Consider the following 6,181-nt stretch of genomic DNA (forward strand, 5'->3'; position numbering starts at 1 on the left):
CCAGAGAGGCTGTAAGCCTCCCCTCCAAAGGTGGCTGGGATCCCTGGGGCAGCCCAGAGGGAGAACCAGCCCCAGGCCCCAGAGAATTAGGGTTTCTCCTCCATCAGCAGGAGGAATGTGTATCTCAAGGGTTCTCGCTGAAAGAACTATGGGCTGGAGGGAGCCAGAGAAAGGTCTGACTTATGGCCACTGTAAAAGAAAAGACGAGAAACTGAAAAGAAAAGAAAAGAAACAAGTAGGGTGGAGGAGTGTAGGGAAGGGTTGGGGGTTTCTTCTGCCACAGTTTCTCTTTCAGAGATCTGAAATCGGCAAGTGTTACCTCAAAGCTTTCTCCAAATGACTTGATGAGGGGTTTTGGTTGGGTTGCTGCACTCCCGGGACTCATTGGGATGGCAGGATAAAAATTAATTAGAGGCTGTTTGGAGGGGGCTTTGCAAGACAGCCTGAGGCTACGCTTCAGTCTGGTCGTTAGAAGCAATATCATCACCACCTCCTCGCCCAGAGAATAGACCTGCGCTGGGGCGGCCGGGGGGAGCCACGGAACGATCAACACAGACATCAGAGCCAAGACTTCCTCCCAGAGAGATTACTTACCACGAGCCAGTGGACCTACCTGCTGACAACCTCAGAAATGTGTCTCGTTTCATTTTCAGATTTTTAAGAGGGGTTACATCTGAAGCTTACAGAATCCTGATGAAACGCCTGGTGGAAGAAGAGGTACTTGCCTCTTCCATGCCTCTGAATGTGACCTCTAGGCTGGGTAGAGCCACCAGACAGGCACAAGGCAGGCAAGATCCTTGCCAGGATTTGCTTCCTTCCTGTAGGGGGTGGCACACCAAAGAGGAGGACTCTAGGCGTTGGCACGTTTCTGCATGACCAAGGCTGACCCATGATTATTTCAAATTCAGATAGTTTACAAGAAAAGTAATGCAAGCCCTCTTCACTCCTCTGTTCTTTCTCTTTCTCCCTTCCCTTCCTCTGCCCTGTGGTCCTCACGCCTCCTCTCTTCTCTCACCCATACGTAATCCTCCTCTACCTGAAGTACTGGTTCAGTGAGTGACCTTGAGGTTGGAATAATTGGGAACTGGCTCCTTCATTCTGGATGAAATAGTTCAAAGCATGAGATTAGTCCCAGCATTTTGTCAGTCACAAGTAGCTTTTCCAGCTGTATATTTCACCCTGAAATGGAAAATGCAAAGGGAGTGAATGCCTGGGTTTCCTTCTTAAGAGCACTTTTAGCCATCATGAAAGATCCTGTGCGCTTCATATATATTTATCTCCATATCACGGTAAAAATGTTAGCTAGTTAGTCCTTATAACGTTTCCTGTGATGCAAGTAATAATTAAGATCCCTGTCTTATGGATGGAAAAGCTGAGATTGTTCCTATTTCCCATGTCCAGAAAAAGGCAATCTGTGTGTGAGCTCAAAGAAAATGTGGAACCTCCGAGGGCCCTCCCCTCTCCCTAGACTTAGCTGTGTCTGTTTTATTGCCTGTAATTGCTTCCTTGCGTCATGGTGAGGATGGGGGTAGGGTAAACCAATGGGAACAATTACCAAAAGAAAAATAGCAAGTTTCCCTCCAAACCGGCCACTTCCAAAATGAATTCACCAGCTGCGTCGTGATATGAAGTCACACTACCGCGCATTTCAGCAGCTTCCCGCTTTGAAAGATATCAATACATTCTTTAAGGTGAGACTTGTTCCCTTGACCTTAGACAAGGAGTGATCGTGGCACTCACCACGTCTTCAGAAGACACAAGAAGGCTTCCTCCAAGGAAGACTGACCATCAAACCTGAACACTCGGCTTATTTCAGAGGGGTGTGAGGCAGTGGTGAGCCAAGCTAGCACCGCTTCCGTGCTCTGATCTGCTTATACATAACCAGAGAGACAAGACATAGTCCCCAGTGCACAGGGATGATAGCGGCTGGTTAATGAGCTCAGGGGGGAGCCTAGGACCACCCCTTGCCCACTCGCTCTCTGCCGAAGGGAGGTGAAAGGAGCTGCTTGAGGGCTGCTCTCAGAATCCAGGCCCAAACTAAAGTCAAGGTCAAGGGGTATGGCCACCTAAAGCCAAATCCTCTCCACTAAGTGCTTTCAAAACCAACCGGTCTGCCCGGAAATCAATCTACTGCTTTCTAAGCAGCCAGCATATTTAGAACTGTGGAAATTAAAGATGGAAAAGACCTATTAAGCCTTCTAGATCATTCCCTAGGGCCCAGTGCAGGCTCATTCCCTGTAGTACATTTGTTAGCGCTGTGTCAGGCCTAATTTCAAGTGTCTCAAGCAATGAACATAAAGGAGACAGAGATAGTGGTGTCTGCCCATGGCCGTGAACAATGATCATGTGATTAGAGTCCTCCGTGCTGCTCGCTGGCCTTTGGCATGCCTGGAAAGGGTTTGGATTCCCCAGGGCTCGGCCCAGAAGACACCAGCAGCTTCTAGAAAGTGGAGACATTTAGAGAACTCCTCACTTTCTTTCTGTGTGAGCAGAGTAACACCCTGCCTTTCGGAAGTATCAAGGCACCAGGCTCTCTGTAAATAAATTGCCGTAAGGTGAGAAGAGAGAATCCAGGTGTACCAGGACTCATTTTAAAATGAAATAAACCCTACCCCCAAGGAATCCAAGCTTCCCTCTCACAAATTTTATTCTGCGTCGGTCATGGGTTCACTGAACCGCATTTCTAACCAGTGGTGAAATGGAGGAAACATTTTCAGAGATGCCAGGGCTTTATTCTAGAACATTCAGGACCCAGTGATAGGAAAATAAGAACAGATGGCTCACAATAGCACAGTCAAGTTTTTTCTGAGAAATCATTTCTCTTTTTATCTCTGTTCCCAGCTAGGGAGGAAGCAGGTCACATTCACAATTTCAGGTGGAAGAAGACTCTTTAAATGAGGGTAAACAGAAGCCAAAGCTAATAGAATCCAGAGAACAAAGGGATCAGAATCGAATGCAAGCCGTGTTCTTTCTACTTCTCCGTTTTGAGACGATGGAGAAAGTCCCTTTAGATATTCACATCAAAAATTCCAAACGCGTGCATTGTAAAGCCCAACTCTGTTACAGGACACGAGCAAAGGGAGTCATTCACGGGTCCAGTGCAAAAACGGTGTGACAAGGACTTCCCTGGTGACGCAATGGTTAAGAATCCGCCTGCCAATGCAGGGGACACAGGCTCGAGCCCTGGTCCAGGAAGATCCCACATGCCACGGAGCAACTAAGCCCGTGCGCCACAACTACTGAGCCCTCGTGCCACAACTATTGAGGCTGTGCGCCACAACTACTGAAGCCTGCACACCTAGAGCCCGTGCTCCACAACAAGGGAAGCCACCGCAATGAGAAGCCCATGTACCACAATGAAGAGCCCCCGCTCGCCGCAACTAGAGAAAGCCCGCGTGCAGCAACAAAGACCCAACACAGCCAAAAATAAATAAATGAAATAAATAAAATTTAAAAACAAAACAAAACAAAACAATGTGACAGCTCATCGACCCCAAAGATCTTGAAAACGGGACCACATTACACTTCCTGGAATAAGAGTTTCCTCCAAAGAGACTCTCTAACCCCATACCTGTTCTCAAGGATGAGGCCCATTTTCTTTCCCGGATACTTGAAGCAAAACTGAACTTTTCAAAGCCTGAAGTTTGACGCTTGGTCCAGCAGCAAATTCACTTGCCAACCCCCCCCCCACTTCCTCCCTGTAGCCCTCCCTGTTCTCTTCCACTTTAAAGCATTATCTCATCTCAGCATTGCCGCTTTTTTTAAGTTCAATGTCAATAGCTAGTTAGGAGAGGGCAGGAGGGTCAGGGTTTAGGACTCCAAACCGTCCTTGACGTTTCTCTGTAGATGGATCTGCTGTTTGCATCAGCCCCATAAAAAAATAAAAAAAATAAAAATCCCTCTTTACTATCTGAGAAAAGATCAGAACAGGAAAATGTCAGTTTGAGAGCTGACAGAATTCTGATAAGAATGAACTGGAAATGAGAGAAAGAAAGGAAGAAATGCTGTCACTCAGAGTTTTTAATTTAATGTTTTTAGACAAACATGTTTCCCACTGAGTGTGTATGTTTTTTTCACACACGAGTCTTCCATCCCTCCACCTCTTTTCCAAACGCTCTTCTTGAGAGAAAGGCTGTCTATTTTGACTTGATTTGATTTGATTTTTACGGTCTTTCCACAACCTTTCAAAGATCGGGAAGGGTCAACCCTCCTGGCCTGAGAGCTGTGAGCACATTCACTCCACAGCATTTCTTCTAAGCCCTGGAATCGTTTCCACTTTCAGAAGTATCTATACATATTTTTAGAGTTAGGCAGATAATTTAAATTCTCAGGCTTAATTGAACCAACAGAATGGAGAATGGAGCGCTCCAGATGGAAACACTTTCAGAGTGTGACGACCTCTGAGTTCAAATTTAATACCTACATAATAAAGGCTTGAAGATAATATAATGGGCATTGTTTCTGTTGCCTTATTTTTTTTTTCACTTGTGTAGCAACTTTCCTATTAGAGGAAATGGCTAATGTTTTTAAATACAGGCTACACGAAACATCAAGAAATGACCCCCATTAAAAGATATATTTTTCATGAATAAAAGGCCAAGTCTTTGATGAATAAAATACTCAGTAAGAGTTAAGTGTTCTTCTGAATGGAAAAAAAAAAAAAAACTTTCTCTGGAAACTAGGCAGTTGCCCAGTTCACCAACAAAGCATTTACTGAGCACCTACTCTATGCCTGGCACTCTACCAGACATTTTATATCATCTCACTTAGATATTATTATCCACATTTTTCAGCTGAGAAGAATGAGGTGAAGAGAGGTGGGTTTGCCCAAGATGGCAGAGAAGTGGCGTGACAGACCCAGGGTGCACACCTGGTGGGGCTGCTAAGCGTCCTCTGTGTGCAGGCCGTGTCCAGCATGTAGTGACTTTTGTCCTGCATCTTTATGCAGGGTGCCTTAAATGTCCTGTATTCAGCTACCTTTAATAAGTTACAAAAGCTTGTTACAGCTACTTTTCAAACTTAACTAAGCGCTCTGTATTTTTATTTGCTAAATCTGGCACCCCTGATATCTGTATCTCAAAATCCCAAATCTAGAGGTTTGCCCCTTCTTCTACACGAAGGAAACAAGTTTTCCTGGACACTCGATGCCATGAGCAATGTACACACTAGGCCTGATCTATAGTAGTTAGGAGGGTGCGCTCTGCAGTTGTTGAGACTTGGGTCTCATCCTTGCTCCACCACTTGCAAGCTGCGTGCCCTTGGACCTCCCTGAGCTTCAGGCTGCCTAGCTGTAAAATGAGGACAAGAGTAGTACCTACTTCATAGGTTGTATGGAGATTTAAGAAGAGAATGCATGTAATAAAATAACCCGGTTTCTGGCACGCAGTAAGTGTTCAAGAGACATTAGCTATTACCCGTATCTTCAAAATTATTCTACTATGACTCTTCTAAAGCACAGCTCTGCTCAAGCATCCCTTTGCCTTAAAACATCAATTCTCGTGCTCGCTCCGGCAGCACGTATACTAAAATTGCAACGATACAGAGAAGCTTAGCATGGCCCCTGCTACTTGAAGCAAGGATGACACGCAAATTCGTGAAGCGTTCCATATTTTTGCAGCCGCGTAGCACAGGGAGATCAGCTCAGTGCTTTGTGACCACCTAGAGGGGTGGGATAGGGAGGGTGGGAGGGAGACACAAGAGGGAGGATATATGGGGATATATGTATACGTATAGCTGAGTCACTTTGTTATACAGCAGAAACTAACACACCATTGTAAAGCAAAAGATGTTAAAAAAAAAAAAGAAAATCAATTCTCTACAAGAAACAATGCAGATCCCTTATCTTTGTATGTAATGTCTGACCCCACCAAACTATTCCCTGCTACCACACATATGAGGCAGTCAGTCAATGACTGTCAGCATAACCTGCTGAATACAACTCTGAATGTGACTTAAGGAAATAATTATGTTTTCAGATTTAAGTGTGAATTCTTTTTCTGCCAAATAGGATTAACTGATTTCGCGTCCTTGGGCTTCTTTGTCCTTATAGGTGGATTTCACTTTTTAATTAAAGATGCCATATAACTTAGGATGTTCTGGGGTCCTCTGCACACGAACACCACACTGGAGGAGGCGAAATGCTAGAGAAAGTGTCAGTGGGAAGATTTTTGTGGGGAAAAGA

At 45.1% G+C, this 6,181-nt stretch overlaps 1 pseudogene; it reads left to right on the forward strand.

Moving 5' to 3' along the window:
* The first annotated feature begins 5,498 nt into the window (after positions 1-5,498).
* Positions 5,499-5,613, forward strand: LOC132510565 (U6 spliceosomal RNA; annotated as a pseudogene).
* The last annotated feature ends 568 nt before the right edge of the window (positions 5,614-6,181 follow it).

The sequence above is a fragment of the Lagenorhynchus albirostris genome, chromosome 19, assembly GCF_949774975.1.
Source record: "Lagenorhynchus albirostris chromosome 19, mLagAlb1.1, whole genome shotgun sequence".
Classification (NCBI taxonomy): domain Eukaryota; kingdom Metazoa; phylum Chordata; class Mammalia; order Artiodactyla; family Delphinidae; genus Lagenorhynchus; species Lagenorhynchus albirostris.